The sequence below is a fragment of the Panthera onca genome, chromosome C1 (assembly GCF_046562875.1).
Source record: "Panthera onca isolate mPanOnc1 chromosome C1, mPanOnc1 haplotype 2, whole genome shotgun sequence".
Taxonomy (NCBI): Eukaryota; Metazoa; Chordata; class Mammalia; order Carnivora; family Felidae; genus Panthera; species Panthera onca.
In genome coordinates, this window is record NC_138346.1 from 197,818,688 (window position 1) to 197,830,804 (window position 12,117).

Genomic DNA, 12,117 nt, shown 5'->3' on the forward strand with positions numbered 1-12,117 from the left:
ACCTCCTGCGTGGACCAGAGTCACTCTGTCTCTCACGCCTCCGGAGGCAAGATCACGGTCAGCAGCTTCTCTGAGCCTCACTGGAGGTGGGGGACTCAGGATCATCACAGCTTTTCCAACCACATCAAACTATGTCAACTGTGCCCATTGAGAGAAATATGCAAGAGTTCTTTGGTCCATCCCTCTGTGCCTCTCACCCAACCCAGGCAGGTGCTCAGCTCTCCAGATGCCAAAGGAAACAGTCTCTACCTTCTTTGCCACTCACCCCAAGCTTCTCCAATCTGATCTCACCGGGCCTCAGTTTTCAAATCTCAATATAAGAATAATCCCCTGATCAAGCTCCCAGTGACCCCCAGCATTCCCCGGTCCATTCTTGTCCCATCCTTTCTTACCATTCTCCCGTCCATAAGGACTCAGATGCACTCCCTTTGATCCTCCTATCTGCTGGGCCTCGCTCTCCCCACTGGCCTCCACTTCCTGCTTCTGACCCATTTAACAGAGTGGGGCTGAGGCTATCTCTCATGAATATGCATGTGGGATAATGAGGGCTTGGGACTGGAGGAGGATGTGGAGAGTGGTGTTCACTAAGCACCCTCCATCCGCTCTCCCCCTACCCAGCCCCCTACCAAGGCTGTCCTCCCCCCTCAAGGTGCATGGGAGTTTGGGGCAAAGGTTGAAATCATAGTCATAATCATAATAATATCCACAGCAACCATTTTAAAGTGCCTACAACATGCCAGGCACCCTGCTAAGAGCATCTCCTGTAAGATGCTTTTAAGGTGGAAACCATTCTCCCCCTTTAACAGATAAGGACATTGATGCTCCAAGAAGTTAAGTACGGCACACGTGAGCCATATGTACAAGATACACAGTGATTACACTCAGGGCAAAAACGGAACCCAGGTTTTGTCGGGTACTCCTAACCCCCGCCACACTGATGCACAGGACCAAGCCCAGAGACCTCCCTGGTCGTGGGGTCACATTTGGACCTCACACCCCAGCAAATGAGCTCATAGTGGTCTTCGGTGGCCAAGGCTTTGGGAAAGGATCCAGGTACTGGAATCGACTCCATCTGTATGGAAACAGGGAAACAGGCAGACAGGTGTGTGCACGCAGTGCATGTTCCCACGTGTGCAGATGTGTGCATGATGCATGTGCGAGCATCGATGAACGCACACAATGTCGTGCGTGCCTGGACGTGCGTGTGACGGGGTGCCCCCGAGGCTGCTCGGTGTATGCACTGCTCTGCCACGTTTGTCCCGTTTTCAACCGACACTCGGAGGGGGCCTGCCACGTGCCACGTGCTGGGGACTCCTGGAGGGACAGTCTGGTGGGCTTTGCACCCATACGCGGTAACACTCGGAAAGGATCTTTGCGGGAGGTGCTCTATGGAGGGGACGGGGCTAGGAGGTGAAGGAGAAGGCGGGTGAGAGCAGGAAAGGTGGGACACGGCAGGGTAGGAGCTGCCGGGGAGCCCCTGACACTTGCCACAAATGAGGAGTGAGGAGCCAGCCAGGACCTGGCATGGGCTCCATGAGGGTCACAGGTCTGAGGAGTCATAAAGATCTCTGGATCCTTCCCTCACAGACATCAGGGGGGTGACGTGAATGCACACGTGGACACCGTGTGTGTGTCTGTGTGTGTGAGTTTACACGTGTGTGCACGGGTGATTATGTGCGGTGTTTGCTTGTGGAGACGCATACATGGAGTACACAAGTGTGAATAGGGGACACGGGTGAATCATACATGGTGTGTGTGTGCACATGGGGGCTTTACATGTCAGTGTGTGTGATACGTGATGTGTGTGCAGCAGGACCTGTGACTATCAGGGAGGAGGAGGAGAGAAGAACGTCATTTGGCCCAGGCCTCTCATTCATGAGCCTCAAAAATTCACCAAAAAATATGGGGTACCTGGCTGACTCAGTTGGTTGGGCATCTGACTCGATTTTGGCTTGGGTCATGATCCCGGGGCCATGGGATCAAGCCCTGCGTCAGGCTCCACACTGAGCATCGAGCTTGCTTGGGATTCTCTCAATCTCTCTCTCTCTCTCTTTCTCCTCTCTCCCTATGCCCTGCGTGCACACATGCTCTCTCTCTCTCTCTCTTTCTCAAAAATACATATAAATAATTTTTTTAAAAAAAAGATGGATGGAGGGATAGAGAGATGAGTAGATGGCAGGATGGATTCAGATCAACTGATGGCAGGATGGATAGAGGGATGTATATGTGATGATGCAAATATTGCAAAATGTTTATTGTAGATTCCAGGCGGGGAGGGTATGGGTATTCACTGTACAACTCTTTCAAGCTTTCTGGACGCTCCACGTTTTAACATAATAAAATGTTAGAAAACAATGCACATGCAAAAGGGGGCTGGATGTCTAGTCCCAGAGAACCATGCACAAGATGGCAAGATTTGGATGCCCCTCACGCAGTTGTAAACTTCTGGCCCGCCGCTAGACTATGCGCAGCACTGTGAGCTCGTATCTTTCACAATTCCTGCAGTTATCTTACGAATCTCTCAATTGCACGGCATTGGTGAGTGTGTGTGTATGTGTGTGTGTGTGTGCTAAAAAAAAAGGTTAATGTGTTAAATAAAAACATGTAAAACATCACAATTGTGAGCAGCCTGCTGAGGCATTTCTTCACTCAAAAATTTTTTTAATGTTGGGGCGCCTGGGTGGCTCAGTCAGTTAAGCGTCTGACTTCGGCTCAGGTCATGATCTCACGGTCCGTGGGTTCGAGCCCCGCATCGGGCTCTGTGCTGACAGCTTAGAGCCTGGAGCCTGCTTCCGATTCTGTGTCTCCCTCTCTCTCTGACCCTCCCCTGTTCATGCTCTGTCTCTCTCTGTCTCAAAAATAAATAAACGTTAAAAAAAAATTTTTTTTAACGTTTATTTATTTACTTGTTTATTCATTTTTAAGAGAGACAGAGACAGAGCGCAAGCAGGGGAAGGGCAGAGAGAGAGGGAGACACAGAATCCCGAGCAGCCTCCCGGCTCTGAGCGGTCAGCACAGAGCCCGATGTGGGGCTCGAACCCACCAACCCTCAGATCATGACCTGAGCCAAAGTCGGACGCTTAACTGACAGAGCCACCCAAGTGCCCCTGTTTCTTCATTTTTAAACTTATGGGAATTTGCAAGAAAACAGAACCGCTTGGGCCTCTCTCGGCCTGTGAGAGTCCCTGCTGCATGAGGGTGTGTGGGTTTGTGCCCATGTGCACGAGAAGGGATGTGAGCACAGCAGGGTGGCTGAGGCTGATGCCCATGTGAGAACCCGCCCGGGAGCTCAGCCTCCTCTAAGCCCCCATGAGGTCAGCACCACACCTGGGGTGAGGGGATGTCTTGGGGCTGAGGAAGGGCGGCCACTAGCCCCAGGGCAGCCTTGGGCACCAAGAACACTGTCATTTGAGGCTTGGACACGCTCAGGCCAAGCAGCGTCCTCAGGCCAGCAGTGGGAGTGTGGGCGGGGTGTCCCCCGGAAGAGATGGGGCACAGGTAGGGAGGTGTCCTGGGGCTTTGCGGCTCCTCCCCTCCCCCCCCCCCCCCCCCCCCCGCCACATGCGTTCTGTCCTGTCTAGCCATTCTTCTTCCCCAGCCCAGGGCCTGTAAGCCCAACTGTCAGCACACTCCCCCATTGTACAGATGGAGAAACTGAGGCCTGGAGAGAATAGAGCCACCGAGGCTACCCAGCAAATCAGCAGCAGAGTCAGAATGGAGATCCACCATGGGCTCTATTCTCTGTATCCACTGCCTGCCATGTCTGTGTCTCCCTTCTTCAGTCACTGCAGGAGAGGCCTCCAGGCCCAGCAGACACGGCAGGTGAGGCCCCAGAGTGCCCTCCTGCCTGTGCAGGCCACACACGGGATCCAGGAGGCCATGTGGGCACTAGAAACGTGTGCGGCTGGGAGGCAGGACCTGATGATTTCCTATGGACCCTGTCAGCGTGACCCTGGACAGCTCCCTGCCCTTCTCAGGGCCTCAGTTTCTCCATCCATAAGATGTCAACTACAGCACTGGCAGAACCCCCAGCCCCCTACAGGAGTCGCTGCCCTGGTCAAGGAGGGAAGAAGTGGGTCTCCACCCCCCCCCCCAGGGGCCCCTCACCTGCTCTCCCCCAAGAAGCCTGCCAGAGAAAGTCCCACCCAATCGCAGAACCAGTGGATAAAAGATCAGGCTTCAGCACAGAAGCAGGGGCCAAATCCGGCTGGGCCACTTAACTCACTGCGTGGTCCCTCAGCACCGAGGGCAAGGCCCTCCTGGCCTCAGTTTGCTCCTCTGTAAAATGGGGATAACGATACCACCCTCCTAGGGCTATGTAAGATTAAAGGATTCATTTCCGGTGCTTGTACACGACGAACACATTAAAATTCGAGCGACAGTGGCTGTTACTACCAGTGACTGCAACGGAGAACCACGCACGAGTTCACTGTCCTCACCATGAGTTGCATGTGTTGTTCCGGACCCCAAAAACGATGCATGTGGCAGCTGTTACCCCAAATTCCTCAGCCCATCTGTCTCTGCGGCTGTTCCAGAACAGCTGGGCAAGCAGAGGTTACTTCGGGGCCAGGCCCGGGCCAAGACCCTGGGGAGGGGAAGCACAGGGCTCCCTGTAATCAGCCCAGGCGTTGGAGCAGGGTCCGTTTCATCTGGACAACCAAGCCCCCAGCAGGCCATCATTAGCTCCCCCACCCCACCCCTGCCCTGCCCCAGGCCCTGACCTGTTGCCAAAGTCCCAGGGAGAAGGCAGCAGGTATTTAGCCGGAGACTTTCATTCCCAGGGCCCTCCTCAGGGCCACTGGGGTCAGGGAAGGGTGCCTAGTGACACAAGTGGGAGGGAAAGTCTGCCTGAAGGCAGCCCCCCCTCCCCCCCCCCTTCAGGCAGCAATCTGCCCTGCAGGAAGACAGAGACTTGCCCTTGAGAATCCTACATCGTGGGAGTTGCGGGGAGCTCAAAACCCACCTGATGTATATATATATATATATATATATATATATATATACACACAATGGAATATTATTCAAGCTTTGCAAGGAAGGAAATGGGGACCCATGCTGTAACACGCATGTACCTAGAGCACATTATGCTAAGTGAAATCAGCCAGTCACAACAGGACAAACACCGTGTGACTTGTACGACTACCCAGAGTAGTCACATTAATAGAGACAGAACATGGAGTGGTGGGTGCCAGGGGCTGGGGGGAGAAGGGAAGGGGGAGTTATAAAAAACAAACAGAAACCCCCTGACAGGGCCCCTACCTCAGTGGGTTATGCGTCTGACCTCAGCTCAGGTCCGGATCTCACAGTTCTTGAGTTCGAGCCCCGCATCCAGCTCCCTGCTGCCAGCACAGAGCCTCCTTCGGATCTTCTGTCTCCCTCTCTCTGCCCTTCTCCTGCTCACTCACTCTCTCTCAAAAGTAAATACACATAGGGGCGCCTGGGTGGCGCAGTCGGTTAAGCGTCCGACTTCAGCCAGGTCACGATCTCGCGGTCCGTGAGTTCGAGCCCCGCGTCAGGCTCTGGGCTGATGGCTCGGAGCCTGGAGCCTGTTTCCGATTCTGTGTCTCCCTCTCTCTCTGCCCCTCCCCCGTTCATGCTCTGTCTCTCTCTGTCCCAAAAATAAATAAAAAACGTTGAAAAAAAAAAAAAAAAGTAAATACACATAAAAGAAAACAAAAAAACAACAAAAAAAGACCACATGTAGTGTCTCTTCTCATTTAACCGCTGGGGAAATTGAGGCCAAGACAGGGGGGAAAGGACTTACACAGTGGGTGTTGGGAGGTGCCTCCCGGCTTTCTTCTTCCCAAGGAAGCCCCATCCCACACCCTGGTTAGCCCAGCTGTCACACAGCCTCCTAACTGGACTCCAAGCTTCCATCCGGTTCCTCGGTTCACCTCATTTTATTCATCTTTCTAAAAAATAACTTTCCTTCTTTCCTCTGGGTTTAGTTCCTCCCAATTATAAAGTCAGGCCTGTTCCCTGAGAGCAGGGACCTCATCTGTCCGGTTCACCCCATTTGCATCTGGCGGGGCATTGCACAGGCGGAATACGTGAATTTTAGGAAATTGGGAAAGCACAGGAACACTTGAAAAAGTGAAAAGAAACGGCTGATGGCTTCCCACCCTCTCTCTGCTTTAATGTGTCTTATTCTAGGGGCGCCTGGCTGGCTCAGTCAGTGGAGAGTGCAACTCTTGACCTACACCCATGTTGGGCGTACAAGTAATTTAAAAATAAAATCTTAAAAATATATATAAAGAGGGGCGCCTGGGTGGCGCAGTCGGTTAAGCGTCCGACTTCAGCTCAGGTCACGATCTCGCGGTCCGTGAGTTCGAGCCCCGCGTCGGGCTCTGGGCTGATGGCTCGGAGCCTGGAGCCTGCTTCCGATTCTGTGTCTCCCTCTCTCTCTCTGCCCCTCCCCCGTTCATGCTCTGTCTCTCTCTGTCCCAAAAATAAATAAAAAACGTTGAAAAAAAAAATTTAAAAAAAAAAAAGAAAAAAAAATATATATAAAGAAATAAAAATATATATTATTAAATATTAATTTAATAATTAATATTTAACTGAGAGTGGCTCATCAGTGCTCATTGGCCACTCAGAAGTCACCTTCTTAGCAAGGCCCCTGGGACCACTCAGGCTAAATTAGCTCTCCAACCACCTCGCTTGATTTCTATCATGACAGTGTCATATCTGAAAATATCTCACTCCGTCGCCTGTTCACTAGCATTATCATCTGTCTGCTTGTTACACTGTCCCTGGGGCCGTACGAGCTAAGGGACCATAGGCACTAAAGCACACTGGTCCCCAGCACGCGGCTCCCCTCGACAGACATTTAGAGAGCGGGTGCCAGGCACAGTCCAGTGAACCCGTGAATAGAACAGACAGAAATCCCTACCCTTATAGAGCTTACACTCCAGTGGGGGGAAGGAATGAATGAAGGAACGAACATGAAAACTAATGATCGAATTCAACTACCTCCTGTTGTTGGACATTTAGGTGAGGGCTCCTTAAAACTTTTCCCTGCAGTACCTTTAATGGGCTGTCAGCAGGCAATTCCTTTAAATTCTCATATCTTATCATTAAAATGAATGCAAAGCTTGCATTCTATGCGGGGCAACCAGCTCCTCCTGTCTTGCCTGGGGCTGTTCTGGCCTTAAGCACCGAAAGCCTGTGTCCCCGGAAAAAACCTCCAGCGTTGGGAAGATTGGGACAGCTGGTCACCCTACTTCTATACCGTACTGTAGCCATGATTTTGCAGAAAACAACTTTATTGGGGGCTGCCTGGGTGGCTCAGTAGGTTGAGCATCCAACTGCAGCTCAGGTCATGTTCTCATGGTTCATGAGTTCGAGCCCCACATTGGGCTCTCTGCTGTCAGCACAGAGCCCACTTCAAATCCTGTCTCCCTCTCTCTCTGCTCCTCCCTCCTTCTCTCTCTCTCAAAAATAAATAAACATTAAAAAACAACTTTATTGAAACACATACCACGCACCATAATCGCCACCTATTTTAAAACTGTACGACTCAGTGGGTTTTCGTACATTCACAGAAGTGGGCAATCGCAACCACCATCGAATTCCAGAATGTTTCGGTGCCCCAGAAGGAACCTTCAAGCCCACGAGCAGTCGTTCCCCATTCCCTCCTGCTCCTCCCCCAGCCCCTGGCAATCGCCAAGCTACTTTCTGTCTCTGCGGATGTGCTTATTCTGGACATTCCGCATAATGGAACCGTATGAGTGCGTGGCCTTCTGGAACTGACTTCTTTCACTTAACATCCTGTTTTCAAGGCTCATCCCTGCTGCGGCCTGTGACAGCAATTTTCCTCTCTTTTATTACCAAATAACGTTCCATTATACGGATAGAGCACACTTTATCCGCTCGCAGGCTGGTAGATCTGTAGGTTGCTTCCACTTTTGGGGAAGTTATTGTATGCACACGGACTTCTGTTTCTCTTGAGTATAGACCTACGAGTTGAGTTGCTGGGTCACACAGGAACTCTGTTTAGCAATTTGAGAACAGCCAAACTGTTTTCTGAAGTTGCTGCACCCTTTTACGTTACTGCCTTCTTAGGCGGGGCCAGCAGGGGGTGAGCTCTCTAATTTCTCCACACCCTTGTCCAAACTTGTCATTGTGTGTATTTTTAATTGTGGCCCCCTTTGTGGTGTGAAGGGCCATCGTTGCTCCAATGTAAAAATTTCGATGTAGATTACTTATCATCAAATACAATTGATCTCCTTTGAATGTGCCTGATGTCAATCATGTGGCTCAGAGGACCCCAACACACTTCCCAGTACCTGGGAGGACAAGGGTACCACCAGCCTGATGTGTGTCAATGAAAGGTACTTCCTGTGCGCCTGGGTGGCTCAGCCGGTTGGTTAAGCCTCTGACTTTGGCTCAGGTCATGATCTCACGGCTGGGGGGTTCGAGCTGACCGCTCAGAGCCTGGAGCCTGCTTCGGATTCTGTATCTCCCTCTCTCTCTCTGCCCCTTCCCCACTCACAGTCTGTCTCTCCATCTCTTAAAAAGTAAATAAATTTTTTTTTTTTTTTTTAAAAAGGTACTTCCAGGGGCACCTGGGTGGCTCAGTCGGTTAAGCGTCCGACTTCGGCTCAGGTCACCATCTCTCGGTCCGTGAGTTCGAGCCCTGAGTCGGGCTCTGTGCTGACAGCTCAGAGCCTGGAGCCTGTTGTGGATTCTGCGTCTCCCTCTCTCTGCCCCTCCCCCATTCATGCTCTGTCTCTCTCTGTCTCAAAAATAAATAAACGTTAAAAAAAATTTAAATAAATACATAAAAAATAAATAAATAAAGGTACTTCCAAAGTTTTGATATTGTAAACAATACTTTTTTTTTTTTTTTTGAGAAAGAGCAGCAACAGGGAAGGAGCAGAGGGAGGGACAGAGAGAGAGAGAGAGAGAGAGAGAGAATCCCAAGCAGGCTTCATGATCAGAGCAGAGCCCAATGCAAGCCTCAATCCCATGACCCTGGAATCATGACCTGAGCTGAAATCAAGCTCGAATGCTCAAGTGACTGAGCTACCCAGGGGCTGGAACACTTTTTGATGATAACACAAAATTAGTGGGGTTTTTTTTTTTTAGCTTATTTATTTATTTTTGAGAGACAGAGAGAGAGTGAGCGGGAAAGGGGCAAAGAGGGAGAGAGAGAGAATCCCAAGCAGGCTCTGCACTCTCAGTGCAGAGCCAGATGCTGGGCTTGAACTCACAAACCGTGAGATCATGACTTGAGCCGAAGTCAGACGCTTAACCGACTGAGCCACCCAGCGCCCCAGGAGAGAGAGAATCTTAAGCAGGCTGCACACTGGCATGGAGCCTGACGTAGTCTCACAACCTTGAGATCACGACCTGAGCCAAAATCAAGAGTTGGACACTCAGCTGACTGAGCCACGCAGGTGTCCCTGAAGTTCTTAACAAATTTTTAACAAGAGATCTTGCATTTTTATTTTTCACTGGAACCTGCCAGCTATATAGCTGGTCCCACTTGTTTGCCTTCTGCCTCTTGCACAGGGTAATTCACTCTTTTTTTTTTTTTTTTTAATATTTATTTAAGTAATCTCTACACCCATATAGGGCTTGAACTCACAACCTTGAGATCAAGAGTTGCATGGTCTTCTAACTGAGCCAGGCAGATACCCCAAGATAATATACTCTTTGACCTCAGGGTCGGCTCTACTCTCTGTGCCCCCAGTGCTTGGCAAAGCCAGATGAATGAAGGCCCAAAATGTATGAATGAAATGAATGAATGGATGAAAGGGGAAGGAAGGAAGGAAGGAAGGAAGGAAGGAAGGAAGGAAGGAAAGAAGGAAAGGAAGGAGCAGGGTAGAGAGGGAGGGAGCAGAAGGGGACAGGGAGGGAAGAGAGAGGAAGGAAGGGCAGGAGAAGGGGGAGGGGAGGGAGAAATTGAGGGAGGAGGGGAGAGGGGGAGGGAAAGAGGAATGGAGGGAAGAGGAGGGCGGAAGGAAGGGAGGAAGGGGGAAGGAGGGGTTAAGGGGGAGGACTGAAGGGGGGAAGGGAGGGGGGAGGATTTGAAGGGGGACAGGGAGGGAGGAATTGAAGGAGGAGAAGGGAGGAGGGAGGGAGGAAGGGAGGGAGGGGGTTGGGGAGAAAGAGAGAGAGAGGGAGAGAGTGGAAAGAAAGGAATTAGTCTGTTGCACCTTGAAGAATAAAGTCAGGGGCATTTGCACTGCAAACAAAGTCGAAATGGTATTCCAAGCATGCTAAGGGAACAGGGTGGACGAAGGCACCCATGGGTGAAAATTCTCCAAGGGCAGCACCAGGAGGACCTGTGGTTTCAATGCCCTCAGCTGAATCCCCAGGATTTAGGGGAAGTGGGAGGATGGAGGCAATGCCTGCCCTCTGGAAGGAGCTGTCTCCCTGTCTGTGGGCAGACAGAAAGTCCTGGAATCCAGAAGAGGATGTGCCAATTAGTGCCCTCACAGGGGCCTCTCTTGTCATTGGGGGGTAGGAGAAGTCAGTCCAGGAAGTTGAGGGGAGCCAATGGGACAGCTTGGCTCAGGGCCAGGCCTTCAAGGCTGGATGATTTTCATGACTCCAATCAAAATGCCTTTGCCACCACTGGGCCAGACCTCAGGGCCTCTGACTCAGGGGTCAGCACCTCCTGCCCGGCACCCCATGAGCAAAGAGTCTTCTCTGGGCCTCAAGCTCCACCTTGGCCCCCTTCCTCTGGAAACTGGTGGTCACCAGAGTCCCAGAACCAGTAAGAAGTTCGAAAAGGCCCTGGCAGTGGGTGCCCAGCTGCTGGGCAGAGAGATAATGACCTCTGGGGGGTTGTGGGCATAGAGCTTGGCCCTGCCTGGCAAGGGAAAAGGACCAGAAGGCTACAAACCCTGGAGGAGTTTATAACGCCAATCTGGGTCCCTCTACTCCTCCCCACCTCCTACCTCCCTCTCTCCTTCATTTCCACCCTGCTAGCCCCCGTAGCTTTCTTTCCAATGAGCTTGATAAATCCCGCTCATTCTTGTCTCAGGGCCTTTGCACTTGCTATTGCCTGCCTGCAACGCTTGTCCCCCAGCTCTAGCATGGCTGCTATCATTAGGCAGGTCTCAGCTCAAACACCACCTCCTCACCAAAGGAAACTGTAAGCGTCCTCCCCGGCTGGACGCATAACCAGCCCCTCTCCGCCTCGTGACCTTGTTTGACTTTCAGCTTGCTGGCCCAGAATCCTACCCCTATCATCTCCTAGCTTGGGCGACTTGCCAGACCTCTCTGTGCCTCCATTTCCTCCCCTATGAAGTGGGGATCCTTGCGACACTTACATCCTCGTGCTGTTGGAAGGAGTAAATGAGAGGACACAGGGTCCGGCACATAGTAGGGACTCCATAAAGAATGGCCATTATGACCATCACTGACTGCCCCCTCCAGCTCCCCTTGAGAGAAGGGACTGTGTCTGTTTGCCCAAGGCTGCAACCCCAGGGCCTGGAACAGTGCTTGGTACATCAAAGGCGCTCCGGAAATAGGTACTGATGTAACTGATCTGTGTCTTTCTCTCCTGGTATTTTGCCCTTTTCCTACGCTATCCTCCCAGTACAGGCAGGCGAGAGGCCTCCCCAGGCTGGAAGGCGAGGAAGGATGGAGGAAGTGCTGAGGACAGAGACATCAGTGGCCCTGCAGAGGGCAGCCGGAGTCCCAAGGGAGGACCTGCCAGAAGGATCCCAAGCCTCGGTGTGACCCCCAACTCAGCAGAGTTGTGCCCTCTGGTATAACCCGGAAGCGGAGAGAGAAGTCGGCCACAGAAGGGCCATTCAAAGCAAAAAGGACAACAATGTCACAGAGGTGAGCTGTATGGACAGATGACGGGGAAACACATGGGCCCACCCAAGCCTTAGCTCTATAGGAATTCATCTCCCACCCTAATTTAGACAAAACCCATTGAGGAAAAAGAAAGTTCTATTTGTTGCACCCTCGGGCGGTGGCTTGGCAACTGGACCTGGTGCCCAACTAGAACGTTACATTGTGTTGCCCACTGGCTGACCTCTCCGAGCCTCAGCTCTGTCATCGGTAAGGTGGAGGGAGTTTCACCCCTCTCCCAGGATGCCAGCACAGGTTTTAGTCGTGATAAAAAGCTCCCGAGGACTTTCTGTGCCTCTC